The following is a 19,875-nucleotide window of genomic DNA, read 5'->3' as shown; positions in this document are numbered from 1 at the left end:
ATTTTTTTTTTAAATTGTGATTGTTGACAAATTTTATTTATCATTCAAGCGAGATTTCATTGGAGTTTGGATTTTATGACAGTGTTAATGGTTTTCATCTTTAACATCTAAATACGGTTTGAACATAGATATTTGCTTCTCAACAATATTTATTAGTATTTTAAAACTTAAAACAGGTTATACACACTGATAGCTCTAAGGTTAAAACTTTAAAAACAGGAAAAACCCTACTACTTTCATTAAAAATGGGCAAAATAGTGAGAATGATATTGTATTGCATTTCCAAACAGATATAAGGTCTCAAGTAAACCATATTGACTGTGTAAAGAAAAACTTTCTGTCTGTATAATATAATAAAACACATCACTGCAACCGCATGATGATCAACATTTAATAAACTATTATTCTGATTTCTAACATTTAAATCCCCTGCAAGCACCCAAGTAACACTCATGGGTTGCTATGGAGAGGCAGAGGTGAGGTTCTGTCGGGATACCTCCAAACTAGACTGACTAAGTGCAACGGCGTTAGGCCAGCACTGAGCAAGGCAATTTCCAGATGCGCAATAGTCTGATGTACTTCCACACCAGTTATATATGCTGCAGCACCGTCCACTGTTGCACCAGAAGTTTCCAGCAGGGCTACAAGTTGGATCTCCCTTCACCTTCACCGTAACTGTCATCAACACTAACAAGATATAACGTGCCAATCTCATTCTGCTCTCCCTCATCTCGTCTCTCTGCAATAACAAGAATTTCATGGTATTAATCATAACGTTTTCTTCTTTCTGCAATAATAAGAATATCACACTAATAATGTTAAGGTATTTTGTAAAGATTATCTGCAGCCGTTAATTGAATAGTTACAAAAAAAAAAAAGAAAAAACTTGTATGGCAATATTCGAATTGAAATGGGGCCGTCAGAGACTTACATTTTTTTTAATTGAAAATATGCATAAGAGATCACTATAAAATGACAGTTAGTAGGAACTGCAGATAGGCTTAAAATTTGCAGCCAAAATACAGAAATTACAAATACTACACCAAGAACAACAGCGCACTTGTTTTACAAGAGACTGGCTTTAAAAAGTGAGGAACTTGCAGAGGTTTTGAAGAGCACTTTTTCATAATAAATAATTGTAAAGAGCATATTTATATGTATCAAAAAAGTGGAGATTCCATGGATCAAAAGAGTGTGATCAGAAAGGTTGATTCAAGAATCATGCACACAATTTCATCCAGAAACAGCTTTTGATTTATTCTATAGATTGTGGAAATCTCTTATCTCCAATCCATCGAGATAGGTTTTCATATATAATAAAGACACGAACTTTTTTAAAGATATATTATAGTGTGTTCACACTGAAAAAATTAAATAATCCAATTTTTATTATTAATTAGTTTTAGAAAGAGTTTCTTACGTTTGTTCATGTTAAGTGAATCAACGAACGAAAAATCTTTACGTATAAAGTGACAGAGTAGATCATCCAGAAAGTTCCAAGAACGTACACATGTGAGCGCCGCCCGGTTCTCGTGACTTCATTAAGTTCGTGACTTCATTAAGTTGGTACTCTCGTGTAAAATTGTTATAGTATATATTTTTTTTTATCTAGAAGATTTAAACTCACTATCATTTAGATGTTTACTATATGAATTTTGTCACGGGTATATTTTGATCACTAAAAGATATTTTAAGGTCATTGTGTTTATTATTAGTCCCGTCTATCTATAGGCCGAAACTAATGTTTTCATCTCTTCCAATTAATTTTGCTCCGTAAACTGTGTCAAGTATTTATTCTAAAGTTTATCTTATAGTTTAGGGTAAATTATTTTTTAATTTCATTTTTCTTTCTACTTTTAAATTTTTCTGATTGGTAGGATACTTTTTCCTGAAGTTTTTTCTTTTTTTCTTTAAAAATGAAAAGAACTGACCAATCAAAGGAATTTATTTTTTCTCCTTATTTGAGAAGGGCGACCTCACTTCGGCCATCAATGGCGTGCAACGAATGAAAGGGGATGCAAGACCATTCGACCATTGGTAGTCGTTAGATTTTTTTTTAAAATTTCCGTTGCCGTTTTCTCTTTATTTCAGTTTCTTCGTATTCCATCATCACCAGTTTCTCCATCATCATCCTTTTCCGTATATTTCTGCCTGTTTTCTGTTGTGACGGGTTGCACTATTTCAGCTGTTGCAAGGGAGTTTTCACTTTACTATGCTCACTTACCGAAGAGCACTTAATAAAATATTTAAATTTTTAACTTTTAAGAATTAGAACTTTATATTATATTTTTACATACGTATCACATTTTTTATTTTATTTTATTTTTGTCTTCTATGAACACGGAAGGGATATATTTTCAAGTTTGAGAATAATTTATTTTAATTTTTTTTTAAATTTTTCTTTTTTAAAAGCTTTTATTAGTGAAGTAATAAATATAATATATTAATATTCGTTTTATACTTAAAATTTTTAAATAATAAATTAAATGTTTAGTATTTTAAAAAGCATATTCTTATTTATTTTAATGATTATTATATAAATAATAATTAAGTGATTTTGAAAAGCATATTATATAAAAAAGTTAATAATATTATTATTTAATTTTGATAGATATATATAGAAAATAGTAAATTAAATATAATTATTCTTTAATTATATATTTAAAACTTTCAGATAAAATATTGTATGTTTCAGATTTTTGAAAATTTGGTTTTTATTCATTTTAATAATTATAATATTATAGCATCTATAATATATAATTAAATTATTTTTAAGATATATATATTATATGAAAATATTCAATAATATAATATATGAATATGAGTTTTATATTATAAAAATAATAATTATTAATTATATATTTAATATTTAAAAAATATATATTCTTATTTATTTTAATCATAATTACACACATATATACACACGCGCGCGAGACACACACATATACATACATACATACATACATACATGTCATTTTAAGAAATATATTAAATGTAAGTTTTTACTATATATATTTTTAATTATATATTTAAAAATAATTATTTTTTAGTTATATGAATAAGATTTTTGAATCTCTTTTATTTTTATTTATTTGAATAGTTATAATATTATAGCATATATAAAATATGATTAAGTGACTTTATATATAATAAAAAATTAGTAATATTATTGTTTCACTTCTAAAAATACAAATAGGTAAATAATTGTAAGTTTATAAGAAAGATAACTATTTTTTAAAATAGTAATATGAAAAAAAAAAATTATGAATTGATAATTTACTTTTTCAATAGGTCTCATTTCACTTTTAATTTTTTAAGTATTTTGGGTTTACTTATAATTTTTAATATAAAAAATAAAATTTTTGGGTATACTTGGCATATGGATGTTGACTACTACACCTTACATCTATTTCCTCCCTTATTTTCATTGTATTTTTTGTTTTTTACTGTGATTTTTTGTAATATTTTTTTGTATTTTTTAGTTTTTAATTGTGATTGTATTTGTAATTTTAAATGTAAAATAAGCTCTTGAATCTAATAAAAAGTCAAAGAAAGAGACTATTTGGAACAATCAATAAAAAGTAAAATGAGAGCCTATAGTCAAACACAATCAAATAACAATTACACCCCAATATAGAGAGTAATCATAATAGAAGCATATAAATACATTGAAAAATGATAGATTATATCAACTCAAAAAATCAATGAAAGCTAGATTATATCAACTCAAAAAATCAATGAAAGCTAGATTATATCAACTCAAAAAATCAATGAAAGCTAGATTATATCAACTCAAAAAAATCAATGAAAGCTAGATTATATCAACTCAAAAAATCAAAGAAAGAGACTCACCTTCAAACATAAAAAAAAATTAACAATCAAACAATCAAATTACAATTAATAGTCTAATAACAATCAAACAATCAAATTACAATTAATAGTCAAACAAATATTAGCAATTACACCTTTTACAATGACGTATTGTAAGGGAATATAATCCAATGTTGAAAGTCAAGAAAAATAAACTTGATATCTTACCAACACAATTATACAAGACTTATTCACCAGCAACGCACTGTTTCATTGTTACTACCATGTAGTATCTTAACTAACTCCAAATATAGAAGGGTAATTTTGTGTTTATAGATGTCATTTCCCAAATCTCTATTATAGCAATTAACACAAGAAATATTATTGGCCTAGAAGAACACGGTACATGTGCAGTAAATATGAACAATTTACATGAAATATTCTTTTGAATACATGATGTATCCATGTTGTTTTATCCTCTCTATTGTTACAAGTTTTCTTCATATATAGCTGCAATGCAAACTTAACCATTAAGTTCTACACTTTCACAATATATACAAACTTAACCATTAAACTCTAAATCGTGAAAAAGTTTGAGTAATTTTAATTCGTCTATGTCTTTACAGTATAGTTGCAAATTTTGTGCACTGTTCACTTATGATTTTAGCACTGAATTTTAGTTGTAAACTGTTTCTGAAATTACATTATATGAAAAGAAAAAATTCCTACTATGTCAAATATAAGCTCACCCAAATTTAAAAATTTATCATATATAATTTTTACATGCTCAAAGTAACTTTATACTACTTAATTGTTCTCAACAATTCACTGCATTGCTAGCATGTTTTTAGCTAAAGGCAGGGACTCATGCTGTCTCACAGCTCTTGTTGATATAAGAATATGTTAAGATTAAATTTATTAATATTTTTTTAATATTTCATTTATTTAAGAGTGTTGGAAGGATGTACTATGGAGGCGGCCATACATGTTAGATGGGCAAATTCGTTGGATTCTTTAAAAAACCTATCTTATTTTGTTCATAATTTCATGAAAAGTGTTTATTCATAATTGATTTTTTTCAATTACATTCATCTTTTTTTGACATTTTAATTTTTACAAGTTTAGCAATTATATGTTTGATTCAATTAATCGCAATCTATATAAATATATTGTTATAAAGAAATTAATTCATCTATTTTATAAATAAGACAATAAGTTAATCTAATTAAGAGCTAGGATATACATCAGATAATAGAACTGTGGCATCTAAAAATAATAGAAATAAATATGCTTAGTTGATTTTGATGGTCAAAGGATAGTTCTATGTTGTTTTGATATTTATTTTTTTTGTTGGAGGGTTTTACATCAAACTCATACAATCTTTTAGTTATCCAAGGTGAGAGCATGATCCTATCCAAGATGAGAGCATGATCCTTAGGCTGAACCTCTTCAATTGAGGGCAAAGGAATAAGCAATATTCAATCTTTCAAAGCCACCTAGGGCATGATCCTAGTCTCATCTCGTATGGTGTTAGGCCTTGCACTCAACAAGACTTGAACTTTGTTGGGTCCATTCAAAACCATTAAACTTCTCTAATAGATCAAAGGCCCATTAACTTGGTCAAACTTTTGAATTGTAATCTAGATTAGGTTGCCACAAAATTTGGTGGATTGATGTAACACATGCAAAATCAACCCCAAGTGTTGTGGATTTGAATATTCATGTAAGTATGACTTGTAATTTGTAGGAATGAGAATAGGGGTAATTTATGTAAATGCAAAATGTGTCACCTAAATATGATTTGTTAATTCACAAGAATTGTTGACTTTAAAAATTATCTTGGGGAGATTGTCATATTAGTAAGGTTGAGTCCATTTAGGTCAACCCCCTGAAAAGAATTAACTTTATGTTTGTCAAATTAAATGAGGACAACAATATTCAAGCATGCATATGCTTTAAAATGGTTATGTATCTATTTAGATTCATTTTAGTTCTCCACAAGATATACCCTAGGAAAAACCTCATAGAGGGAAAAACCAAGCCTCCAAAAGTATTTATGCTCAATGTATCATTTAACAATGAAACATTATAATAAAGTTATAGAGCCTCCATGGAAACCTCTTTAACATCAAGCCTCTCCATGTGTCCAAGCATGTATCCACACATCTCATTCCATGTTTTACATATACACTCCTTAGAAGAAGACTCAATATAATGACAACCAAGTCATAACCCCAACAAGTCAACCTTAAATCATTAAACATATCCTTTCTTTTATATACATAAGCTCACAATAATCCAACCAAGTGGTAAGGTAACTTGTGTCTCTCAGAACCACGATTATAGAAAACTATTAATGTCACATATACTTTTTTAATAACCAATGCTTGAAATACAACCATGTATGCTAATTATTAATAACCAGATATCTTAGGATCAATATTATAATAAAAAATCTCATTAAAATACTATTCAAATCCACAAAAAATGTGATTGAAGCATTTCGTAATGAACAAAACCACATGAATGCATGACCACCTAGGCTTGTTGGAGATAATCTTAGCAAGAAAATTGTCCCCATGTTTAAATAAATAAAGATTGTAGTTTGAAAGGACCTCAAATAAATAAAGGGGAAACTTCTACAATCATACTTTGGAAGATAGGGCACCACAAATTCATTGCATAAGGATATGCCAAAATAGATCACATGATAAAGCATTGTGCAATTTTTTTTTAAGAAAGTTTATTTTTAAATGTTTTCTCATAATCATCAATATGATTGTCTAAATGGTTCAATCTACTCATAGTAGAATGCAAAAGATCATACAAGACCCACCCAAAAACCATATGTATATGTATATCATGTATAAAAATGGGGTAAGAGATGTCATCAATATATGGCCCATTACGCTCGCATATATGAAGTAAATGTAACATGAGAGATCGACTTATCAAAGTCATCAGAAAGATAAGTTGTCGAACAATTAAATCTACAAGTATGATAGCAAGAATAAAAGGATCCAAACAAGAAATCATGTGGTCACAAAATCTTGGTGCATCATCCTAATACATGAAAGATTCATAGTAGTCCTCAAGGAAGAGCCACTAGAATGTGCACAAGAAATCAAATCATTATCAAACAAAGAGTCCAAATCATCAATTCCAGAATGAAATTAATAAAAAAACTAGAAAACTACAAATTAAAATAAATAAAATCTTGTAGATAATTTTAGTAGTCAATTACATTTAACCATTTTCTTGATCATACTTTGTAATCTCAGTTCAAAATCACTTCTTCTTGAATGTCTTAGAAGACATATGATGAAATATGAACTAGGTTGTTCTCAAATTTTATCTAGGTTAGATCTACAAGTACAAAGATGAACTACATTAGATCCATGATTGCAACTCTAAACTTTATGTGTGAAAGTTAAGTTTGACTTGTGGGCTTGAACTTGATGTTTTTGACTCTTGATCTATCTATAGAAAAAGTTCTATTTATGTTTCTATAATTAAAATAAACTTCAACTATGGTTTTTAGGAATACCTTTAAGTAGTTTTCTAGTTAGTTGGATAATGCCTTAGTCAAACCTCTAGATGGGCCAATTAAATAGTTAGGAACAAACATCAAAGACAAAAATTAGTCATACAACATGTTTGAGATGCAAATCTAGGAAAATAATGCAATATTGATTCTCTTAGAATGCTAATGCAGTTATAGTGAAATCTCTACAATTATTCTTCAATGCATAAAATGACTTAGGTTAGACTTTAAGTACAACTTTGGAAGTGGCAAGTGAAATGTTTTGTACTTTGAGTTAGCACATAATGGCTAGTTAGAAAAGGGAAATAAGAGCCAAACTTTGAATTTAGACTTTAATAGTTAAAGGTTCATTTTCATAAATTACAAATTGGTTTGGGTCAAATCCTTTAGGTTATGGGTCTAAATTTTGGTAACGGATATTTAGATTGGGGATTATGATTGGTATTTGGTAGTGAGTGTAGATGAGATCAAATAAGTCTCAATTTATGTACCAACTTTTAGTGGAAATCACTTATACATTGTCGTTATATGAAGTATAGCCAAATCAAAATGAATCCAAAGCAAAGACAAAAAATACAAGATATAAAATCTCACCATTATAATATTTAAAATCTGAATATAAAATATTAAAATATAATAAATACTTCAATATTTCCGATACATCCTTCTAAAATAGGTTTTTTTTTTGGTATAAATTGAATCAAAAGAGTAAAATAAGAGAGAAAGAAAAGTTTTAAGATGGTTTTTGGCTAGCATGACTGTACAACATATGTTTGACCTTGATGTACTCTATGATTAAATCCAATATCATTCTAATGATTATATATATATAAGAAGCAACAGTATTTAGAAGTCTATTTGCAAAAGTTTAACATAAGTTGTTCTTATTTGTGTAATGATTGAAACCAAAGATGCAAACTACTATTTTATTTTACCCGTCATCTGGAATTAAATTCACTGTTCAATCCCATTGGACCGGCACTGCCGACATTTTAAATTTTTTTCCTATATTGATCGTCAGCTGTGTAATGGGAATATTATTCAATGGTTGTTGACGGTAGAGAAAATATATGAATGCTATTGTAAATACTCCATCTAATTTCCATCTACCAGATTTGGTAAAATATCATTTCTCTTAAATACTCCGCCTGTAATACCTACTCCATAACTAAATCTAATGACCTCCCAACTTCAATAATAAATCCCAACTTGACAGCAATCCGTCAACAACTCCTACCCACTGTCTGGCCCAAATTTTATTAAAATCTACTTCAAAGATTATGACAAAATGCTTTGTTTTGCTTGATCATGAGATTAGTTGAGTATAAATTGAATACGAAAGACCTCTGAACATGACCATGAAAGAGAATCAGTTAATTTACTATCTGCTATTCAAAATATTTTGCAATTTGCCCAGTCACTTATTTTAGAGATTAAACCAAGCATAAAAATAAACATTTTCACTTATGAAACTGCATTTAAAAGAAATTGGTCCATTGTGTCTTGGGGTTAAGAAAGACCACCTGTTTTTAAATAATCTTTTCAAGTTTGAGAGCATCTCATTAACCAGAGCAAATTTAATATTATCACATATTTTAGTATTAGAAAAAACACTACTTTCATAATATGATGAATAATTTAATAACTATACTTATTAGCTTTGTATAAACAAATAGAATTTTACATCTTTTAAAATGTTTTCTATATTTTGAAAAAATTGTATTCTCGAGATTGCACTTTTATAGGCATTCACACCTGCATGTTCTTCAATTTTTTGTGGAACACATTGAGCAACTTTGACAATGTGGTCCAGTACTAAACTCTATTTATTGACATTTAATGTATCGTTATAACTTTTCTATAACTTTGACAATGTGGTTTATACAGCTGTTTTTTCTCATATGTTATAATTATGTTGATAGAGCTAATAACTTGTTTATATCAGATCTCTTTTACACATAATTTTCCTTATCTGTTATAATTATGTGGATAAAGCTGATATCACTTACTTCAACCAAAACCTTTGACCTTTTTCTACAATAATTATGTAGATAAAGTCGACATAACTTATTTCTATCAAAACAATTGACTTTTTTCTATCACAATTATGTAGATAAAGCCAACATAGCTTGTTTCTATCAAAACTATTGGCTTTCTTTACATATAGATTTTCTAATGGTTATTTTGTAAGGTTGACAATTGCTTATAATTAAATTGTTTTTAAAATTGGTTACATAGAGTGACATAATTTTGTTTAAGAACTTATATCAAGCTATAGGTTTAATCACTTGTTAGTCATACAAAACGTGATTGATTTTAATTGTTTTCTAAAATTTGTTGGATGCATAATTTGATTTAAGGATTTATATCAAACTAGTAAAGTATCACAATCATCAATAATTACACTTTTCAATATAAACTAGCAATTGCACCTTGGTGTGCAATGGGTACAGTGAAGAGGTGTGGAAGTTCAATTGGTAGACCATTTAGAAAATGACATTATTTTTGCAACAAAAGTCTCCAAAAATGACCAAAAATAACTAAAACAATCCTCCGAATCAGGAAGATGGTCAGGTTCCATTCTCAATAGGCTCATCGTATGTTTGCAGTAGGGAGGGATGGAGAGAGAGGGAGAGGTGGGGATAGAAAGAGGGAGAGATAAGGAGAGAAAGAGAGGGAGAGGTGGGGATAGAAAGACGGAGAGATAAGGAGAGAAAGAGAGGGAGAGATAAGGAGATAGCGGAGAGAGGGACAAATAAAGACAAAAGAGATAAATATACAATGAGGGAGAGATAAGAATATAAAGATAAATATAGGAAGTGATATATAGAGAGAGGTAGAGAAAAGTAGAGATATAGGGGTAGAGAGAGATGCAAAGTTAACAAGATAGAGATAGAAGTACAAATATTGAGATGTAGAGATAAAGAGGTACAAACATAGAGGTCTAGGAAGAGGGAGAGGGAGAGAGGGATACTGACAAATGAACAAAAAGAGGTAGAAGGAGAGATAAAGATAGATAGATAGAGAGAGAGAGATACAAATTAATAGAGAGGAAGATATATATATATATATATATATATATAGAGAGAGAGAGAGAGAGAGAGAGAGGGGAAGCAAGGGAAGGAGAGCGAGAGAGGGATAATAATAGAAATGGGTTTCAATTTAAACTATTATTTTTTCTCGTATAATTTAAATAACATTATATAATATATAATAAATATAATTATATTATAATATTATATAAATAAAATTTAACAAAAAATATTTAAACGTAATTTATTCTCTTATATTAAAATATATTTAATATTTATATTAAATAATAATTTTTATTTAGTAATTTATAATTATAATAATTATATTTAGTAATTTTACATTAAGAGGCATTAAAAAGAGACGTCTCCAAAGTTAGAAAAGTAGCAAAATGACAAAAACAGTGAACAGAGAATGGAAAATATTCGAGTAGAAAATAACTGACAAAATCCAATGGTTTAAATGTTTTGGATCGTCGTGCATGTCTCTCGAACAATAAGAACCCTTAAACTGTAAAGTCAATTCGTCCACCTTAGATAAGGAATATTTCAAATGCACCATATATGTCTTTAGTAGTACACATACTAGCTAAATATCATCATTTGACAAGATCTCCTATGAAGGATTCTGTATCGCATTTGTGAGAGTGATTAATTGTTGTGGTGTTAATCACATTGTTTTGAGCTTGATTTCAATTATTATGTTTAAAAAAATTGTCTTTACACTGTAACTTTATTCTTTTTTAATGCAAAGCAAGGTAAAGAATTATGTTCGAAATTGAGTCAAAATTACTTTTTCATTTTCTAGGTTTACCTTAGAAAAAACAAATGAAAGATATGCTCCAGATATTACCTTGTTCATGGCGGTTTTTGATTAAAAACCAATCTCAAAGATCCCTGTTTTACCTTCGTTTTTAGCTCAAGCATTAACCATCTCACCATACTTCTAAGTTCACTATCACTAATCATCATAACTGCAGAGAGCGGCTAGGGTTCGAGCCAGCCCTTCAAAATAAGAGCAAACAAAATAAAAGCTAACTTTTGTTTGCTCTATTTGCTCATTGAACCCCAAAACAAATTGAATATCATTTGAAGTCTGTAAGTGAAAAAACATTTGCTCATTGAAGCCCAAAACATATTGAATACTGTTTGAAGTCCGTAAGTGAAAAACATAATCACTTTGAAGCGCATTAATCACCGACAAAATAATAACAAAAACATTTTCCAGATCATTGCCCACGTGGATTGCCATGCGATCATTACTTTATGTATGACACTGCCAAACAAATATCATATGTCAAAAAGAGAGAATAATATATAGAATCGATTGTCAAAGTCTAAAACCCGATGCCACATACATAGCAGAGTTTGAGGTAATAAGAATGAAGCCCGAAAAAATATCTCATAGTCGGCTTAAGTGCAATTTGATATAATAATGAACTATAGACATATTGAAGGAGTGTTAAGTGTCGGTGAGATGAACCTTTGAACACAATAATCATTATTATCAGTGAATTTAATGTAAACAATGCATTTCTTTTTTTTAAAGTATTCATCAAGGAATGAGTGAATGTTATTAGATGATCAAGCATATAGATGATTAAGAAGTAAACCCAAAACTGAAAGCCATGATGAATCATAGAGCTCAATAATGCATACAAATGTAGCATTAGTAATTGACTGAGTACCAAGTACTGAAATGATAGCACTGATGAAGATCAACATCATTACTCTGTGAGAAGGATAGACTTTTCTCTCTGCACATGTAGCCAACAAGGTTAGTACCACAATAATTAAAAATTAAAGATGAATCAATATCATAATGTTGTCCAAGAACATAATCTTAATGCCAGTACCAAGTATGTTGATCAAGAATGCCAATCGACAAGAGTGCCAAACCAAACCAATTGTTTTGACATCAAGGACAAGTAACAAAAGAGAAATCATTAGAAGCCACTGAATCCAACTTAAGGCAAGTTTCCTTTTCTATCTCTTCTAGTATTCTCAATAGCTCTAGTAGAATTTAACCACAGTAAAAGGCTTGCTTCACACAGATTGCATCAAGAGGTTTTACATCCTCAAGGACTACTTTAGAAATGGTTGCATATGGGTTTTTGAACTAATTAATGTGACATTTCAAAACAGGGGAACATTTTAAACTTTGTAATGTCTAAAAGTGTGGGCAACACTAGGCAACAATTGATTGTAAGGGAAGGAAATGAAGATTAAACACTTAAAAATATGGATCATTTTAAATTCTAGATCATTTGTAGTCTACTATTGATGATTGTATTCCATATTTTGAAGAGGATGTAGAAGTGGCATTATATCTTAAAAAGAAGAGAAGGGATGACATGTGGATACATGAAATCTGGATAACTAGATTGAAAAAAAAAATTATGAAAGGTAAAGATGCATCTAAATGATGGGAAGAAATGCCTTCACTTTTGATGATTTTCTAAGTTTTTTAAATTCAAAAGTGTTCTAATAGGTATGATTTGAAATATAAAGTCTTGACATGAATGAAATGTTGTTTTTCTTCACTATCAACTATGAAAGTGTTGAACCTCATTTCTAATAATACCTCTCGAAATATTCAAGAAAACATAAATACCCAAATTTTTATTTTGCAAGTCCCATGCTAGTACCCCTTTTCTTCATGTTGCTTGGGCTCTTGGTCCTTCTTTTATCATCTGGCACGTTTGCCTGGAAAGGAATCGAAGAATCTTTCAGGATATAAGGATGGATTCTATTCATTTATGGTGGAAAATTATTCATTCTCTTCGTGAGACTATTGTGGCTAAGTGTGATTTGACTGGTGGTGTGGATCCTGGTGATGTTGTTATTTGCACTCATCTTACTCTTCTACTTCAAGGGGGTGCTCCAGTGTCTGGTGGGTAGGGCAGAAGAGGTAGATACAAACATCCTTTTTGGTGGATCAACCAGGAGGGTCGATGGACACCCCCTCCCTCTGGTGTGTTGAAAATTAATACTGGTGGATCATCTCAGGGGAATCCTGGGCATGCTGGCATTGGTGGAGATGGGCGGAATAGTTTTGGTGACGTTTAGTTTATTTTCTCTGTCTATAAGGGCTTTAATACTAATAATTTAATGGAGGCTCTTTCCATTTTGTATTCTATTCAGCATTGTTCTTCCCTTGGTCGACACATTATTATTTGTGATTTTTATTTTCAGGTGGTGGTGAATTTGTTAACCCGACAAGAGCATGGGGATGTTAGTTGGCATTTGGCTTTAGTTATCAGGTAGATTCTTTAGTTGTGCATCTCTATGGATTCAGTTACTTTCACACACATTCCTAGGGAGTGGAATAGTGTTGTTGACTGTTTGACCAAATGGGCCTTAGATTAGATGTTGGGTTGGAATATAGTGGATAGGGGGAAATTGCCTCTTGATATGGTTCTTATGCTAGTTCAGTTAGTGGATAGTGATAGGGTTCTCTAGTTCTTTATCTCGTCTCTTTGTATTTTCTCCTTTCTGTTTGAATAAATTTTTACCCCTTTTTTAGTTTAAAAAACACAAGACAAGGGGACACACAAACACATAAAACCACATTAATTATTTCAAGTCAGTTATGAACCTGGACTAACAACTTAGATAAAAACTAGAAGGGACTCAAGAAAAATTAACACAATGGATTTGTGTCCTAACAAACTTAATCATTCTTTTACCTTCCTTAAGCACTCAAAGAGAGAATTATAAATTGATTTACAATTTTTCATGGAATTGCAAACATGTCTATATTTTTTTTTCATGTTTCATGAGTTCATAAAGATCCATGTAATAACGAACCTATCTATAAAAGGTTCAGATACAATGACATGAGGAGTTGAAGCTCATTCTACCTAGAGTTATTTCCTTCTTTAAGGCTTTTGTTTGTGTCCAATCTCATTTTCATTTTGTATTCTATTCAGTATGGACACCTTCAATGGTAATGCCTTGGGGTAAATAAAGTTACTAGTGTGTATAGTTCTCCTTCTATACCTTTTAACTCCAATGGTGGACAAAGGGGTCAAAGGGAAAGCCCCTATACCTGGTGGTTGTTTTGATAAGGATGTTTTTATGCCTATTAAGCTTCATAATAAGGGGGGGGATAGAAGAGGACTTACAGGGGTAGAAAAAATGATGAGGGCTTGAACCGATTCAATGTAATGGAGACTTTGGCCTCAAAAGAGGAGATTCCACTGGATTTGACTTTTGGAGCTACTGTCATGGGAATGGATGTTGGGCAGGACAAGGGGGTTGTTCTTGATAATATTTCTTTTCATGGGATGCAGGATCCCTAATTGCATTATGGGGGTCTTAATATGTCGAATCTAGGTGATTCTATAGATACTATCGATGATATTGTTTTGGTAGATTTGGTTAAGAAGGTGGTGGATAATGTTAAAGAAAAGGATTCTTCTTAGGCTCTAGGGTTGCAACAATGATCCCTAAAGAAACAAAAGGTCCTCCTAAGAATTATTCTAAGGTTGGTCGTAAGAAGGATCAAGAGAAGGTTAGATTGGCTAGAGATGTTGGTGGAATTTGGGTTAGTGAAGCCAATTGATGCCCATTTCTCCCAATTTCATCAATGATTATTCTCTCTTGGAATGTAAGGGGGTTGAATACCATTCGTCGATAAAAAGTTGTTCATGATTTGGTTGCAATTCATTATATGCATATTGTTTGTATCCAAGAAACTAAGCTTTCAATGGATGGCATGCTTCAGCGTGCTCCTACTATTTGGTGGTTTGGTCAGTGTCAAATCATTAGGGCCCTTGGTTATTTTGGAGGACTTGCTCTTTTTTAGAACTTAAGGAAGATTGTCCCACTTTGGTGGATATCTAGTCATTCTTCTATTTCTATGGCAGCCTCCAACTTGGAATTTGGGGGAATAATTTTGATCACTAATGTTTATGCTCTGACTGATCTCAATAGGAAAAATCTTCTTTGGTCTCATATAAGGTATGTTCGATCTCTTGCTTGTTTTCTTCCTTGGATTTTTGTTGGTGTATTTAATTCTATGAACATAAGTTTGAAGTACAAAACGGGGGGTTGGCTAGGTTGGATCACACTTCTAATCTTATTCATAAGAATATCATGGGGCTAGTAAATTTAATTTATTTAAAACCATCTAATGGGGTCTATACTTGGAATAATAGATGAATGGAGATGAAGCTATTCCTATGTAGTTGGATAGATTTTTTCCTCTGGCTTTTGGGTTAGAGATAGTTTGACTACTAGTTTTGAAATCCTTGATTGGAGAGGTATTGATCACTGGCCAATTAAATTTTTAGCAACTTCTTTTAGAGTTATTAATAAACCACCATTTAGGGTTTCAACTCATGTTGCTTTGAGAATATTCACTCTAGGATTTAATGAGACAATGGTGGAGACACAAGGGTCCTACCTATTGTGCAACAATCTATACTTATACTAAGAAATTTTAGTTTGTGAAGTATCAATTTAAAAGGTAGAATAGGTAGTGCTTTGGTAATTTTAATGCTTCAAAGAGGGCAATTCAAGCATATATGGATGATATCACCTGCCAGATTCGAGATAACAGTTTCATGGAGGCTTTAGGTAGTGCTGAGTCTCATGTTGTGAGGGAGTTAGAGGAGTGGAAACTCTGTGAGGTTCAACTTTTTGGAAGCAAAAGGCACATATTGATTAGCTCTAGGAAGGCAACAAGAACACAACTTTTTTCCATAAATTATGTAAAATATCGAAGTACTCGGAGTTACATTTTTGCTTTAGTTAACTCAATAGGGATTCAGTTGACATCTTTGTAGGATATCTTTCATGAGGCTACATAATTCTTTTATTCTTTATTTAATGAAGACTCACCTCTTGTTGAAGATGAGGAAAATTTGATTTTAGACTGCATTCCTTCTTTAGTCACCAATGAGATGAATGAAGCTCTCAATCACCCAATTTCTCTATCAGAACTAGAAGAGGTGGTTTTTGGGATGAATAAAGGAAAAGCTCCTAATCTAGATGGATTCCCGATAGAGCTTTTTAAAGAGTTTTGGGATATTGTTAAATTAAATTTGTTGGAAGTAGTCGAGGAGTCACACTATTATAAACAAAAGTCCATTGGGGGAGAGTTTAAGGGGATAACACCAAAGGTGGGTTTGTTAAAAAAAAATTGACGTTCTCTCTTCAGTAAGCTTCAATTTGAGGCTAAAACTAATATCAGATGGATATGAATGGGTTGTTTTTTGGATAATTTGTATCTAGTAATAATGATGCAAAAGTTGGTTAATAGAATCTAATGAAACAAATAATTAGCATTAGTAATTAAGATTTATCTTGTGGAGAATATTGAAAATCTTTGATTGTTTGACACTTTGATTCTAGTGAAATAAGAGAAGGGATCGCATAGGGATCCACAAAACTTGGTTAATTATTTTGAATGAAAAATTTACCAAGCAAGGTGAAGATGAATCTAAATAAGGACGTGGAGAAGAAATACCCCTTACTTGATGAGTTTCTAATTAAGCTTATATCAGCAACGACAAGTGAGTGTCAGCTGCACTTAGTCTCTCTCACCCAAACAAAGTAATTTTTGTTTCATCTATCCCAGTGAGAGTTATTTCTCTCAATCCATTGTAAACAAGTTGTAAAGATATTTAATAGAGTCGGTACATATCTGCCAACAATAGCATAATTTTCTAGCATGAGAGAATTATTGGAGAGTAGAAACAGTAATCACTTCCAAAAAAATCTTCTCATCTTCAAGAGGTATACTTCCTTATTCATCATCATAAACCCTAAAATAGTAATCACATCCCAGAGAATTATTGGAGAGAAAATAAAGTAATCTCTATCTCATGGAAAAGCCTAATTTCTATTTCATCATCTTAAATCCTAACCCAACTGTGTTAAACTTTTCATCTGTCCCAGGGACTATGGTTGAGCTCCCAATAATTGATGTTTCTGTTCTTCGATCAGAGTTGGAAGAAGATAATCCTGATCTTCAAAAGATGTGCAATCAAGTAAAATAAGTTGCTCAACAATGGGGAGCTTTTTGTGTGGTCAATCATGGAGTCGAACTAGAGCTTCTAACACTAATACATTTGGACTAGATTTCCGACTGAGATTTCTGACAGAGAAGGTATATTGTGACCAAATTTGACTTTTTTTTGAAAAAATGCTCGAATTTGTCATAATTCCGACAGCAATTTGCCATTTGGTGTCGACGAAGAAGGCATTAGCAATGAAAATTTTCTTTTTTTCAAAAAAGTGCACAAGTTCGTAGTAATTCCGACGACAACGACCATTACTTAAAAAAAAAGAAGAGGGCAATTCATTTGTGCATTGCAATCCCACATAGGCGTCTATGGTGACTTCAACCCCCAACAACATCAAACCTGTGTCGAAGGCATTTGTGCATTGCTTGCAATCCTGCGTAGGAGCTAGATTCTTCACCTTAATTTCATGTTGCAAAAAATATACCCTTCAAGAGATTCTACAAGTTTTGCTTGCTTTTATACATGCTAGCTATGCCTGCATTCTTGTGGGATATTGACCGATTGTGGAAGCAACTCTTGGAGTATGAGAGATTCTTTTTTATGCAAAAGATGTTAGGAAATGAGACATGTGGTGGTTAATTGCCCTAGTTTTTAATGCAAATTGGTCAACCTCGTATTCATATTGGTTATCAAATCTTAGGCCGGATGGCTCCTAGTCAAAGGTGTGGCTCCTAGTCAAAGGTTTGGGGTGCATTCCTAAACCCCTTTGTTCTAATTACGTAGATTTGTGTGCTCAGGATTTTGGTTCCTGCCGATTGTGGCTCTGGTTAGAAGCTTTTTTCAAAAAAGGGTCTTCCTTCTTTGGTGTTTTATGGGTCATCTCACTACTTGTGAACTCTTCCCTTGGCGTGCCCCTATGGCAGCTTGTTGTGGTATGGGCTTATCCCTCTTTTACCTAATCAAAACATGACAAAGAAGAAGGCATCCAACATCCCATAATAATAATAAAAATCTTTAATTTAATAATAGATCATATGTAGCATATTTTAAGAAGAAATGCATTGATCAAGATGCACTTAAATCCATTGAATCAAAAAATGCATCTAAAGACAAGATATTGTAAGAAAAGGAAAAGTATAAACATAATCATTTACAAAAGTGACACAAATTTTCAAGAGAATTTCATTTATAAGCAATGATATACAACCATTCTATGCAACTGAAAAAATATAACAACATTTTATTTACAATCAAACATTGAATTAGTAATTAAAAAAATAACGATTTAATTCTAGAGGAGTTCCATCGAAGAGGGTTTGATTTAAGAGGGTTAGATAAAAACCCCTTGAATAAAAAACTTTTAGGATTAAATATCAATAGAATCGCATCTATAACTATCAAAATATTGACAAAAAAGTAAATTTACCTCACATTATGGTGGATTGGATAAAATCATTAATACCATTTATTTTGTAATTATCTAAATCTTAGTATTTTTAAAAAGTATAATATATTTTTCATTAAAATTATTTTAATTTTTTTATAATGAATATAGCTCCATTATAGAAAATGAAAACTAGTCAAGAAACTAGCAAAAAAGCATTTTTAAAAAAATCTCAAAAAATGCATTATATCGCATATAGGTATCCTTCGAATGATAAAATAAAATAACTTTTGTCATACATTTATAAATAATAATTCTAATTTTGATTATTAAAGGATGAATTTTTTTCTTGGGTGCCTAATAACATTAGTCTGATTTCAAGAGAGGTCTAAAACTAGTTTCTTAAGTGTGATGGGCATAATGATTCACAAGGGTATGCACATAGTAAATCATTTGATAATTTGATGGAAGAGTTTAAGATAGAACCAAAATATTTGTGGATGAATTTGTTTGTTAGCTCTTTATGTGGGTATGAAAATGAATGGTTGAGAAGATCTTTAGACTATCATTTTTCTTCCTATGAGGATCTTATTGCATACTTTATTAACTAATATGAATGTTTTGATGACCTTTCCTTTCTTGTCAAAGACCTAATAAGCATTATAAAGCAAAAGGGAGAGTCAATTTTATATTTTAAAAAAAGGTGTAACTCCATCTCCTAAAATCCCTTAGGAAGAGAGGCTACATGTATTAGTTTGTACTGACATGTTTTGTCAATCCTTTGAGTATGGGGTAAACATTTTTCTAAAGGAGCTTAAGCCTACAAATCTTGATTAGGCTCTTTTCTTTTTAATTTTCAATCACTTGCGGTGGTTTATGACTAAGTTGAAACTATAAGTATGGGCTATAAATATTTTCTATCTCCTACATGTTTAAAGAGACATACAAACATTCTTTAAAATTTACATCATATCACTCCAAGGATCAATGACATAATTGAAAATGTGGATGAGCATGGATCATGCTTGTATTACCTATAATTTTCTTCTTCTAATAATTATTTTTTGGTGGTTTGATCATAGTTGTGTAAGAGCTGGAGGCCAATTCATGCCTAGATATGTGAAACATTTCATA

General features: G+C 30.8%; 1 long non-coding RNA gene across 1 annotated transcript; it reads right to left on the bottom strand.

Annotated features, from left to right (window-relative positions):
* Positions 1-314: 314 nt before the first annotated feature.
* On the bottom strand, positions 315-1,351 carry LOC131064947 (uncharacterized). Its single transcript, XR_009111340.2, has 2 exons — positions 932-1,351; positions 315-739 (listed from the first exon to the last, which is right to left on the bottom strand). It is a non-coding gene; the product is annotated as an uncharacterized LOC131064947 (long non-coding RNA).
* Between the last annotated feature and the right edge of the window lie 18,524 nt (positions 1,352-19,875).

Source organism: Cryptomeria japonica, chromosome 6 (assembly GCF_030272615.1).
Source record: "Cryptomeria japonica chromosome 6, Sugi_1.0, whole genome shotgun sequence".
Lineage (NCBI taxonomy): Eukaryota > Viridiplantae > Streptophyta > Pinopsida > Cupressales > Cupressaceae > Cryptomeria > Cryptomeria japonica.
The sequence above is the reverse complement of the archived record's forward strand: the minus strand, read 5'-3'. Positions and strand labels throughout refer to the sequence as shown.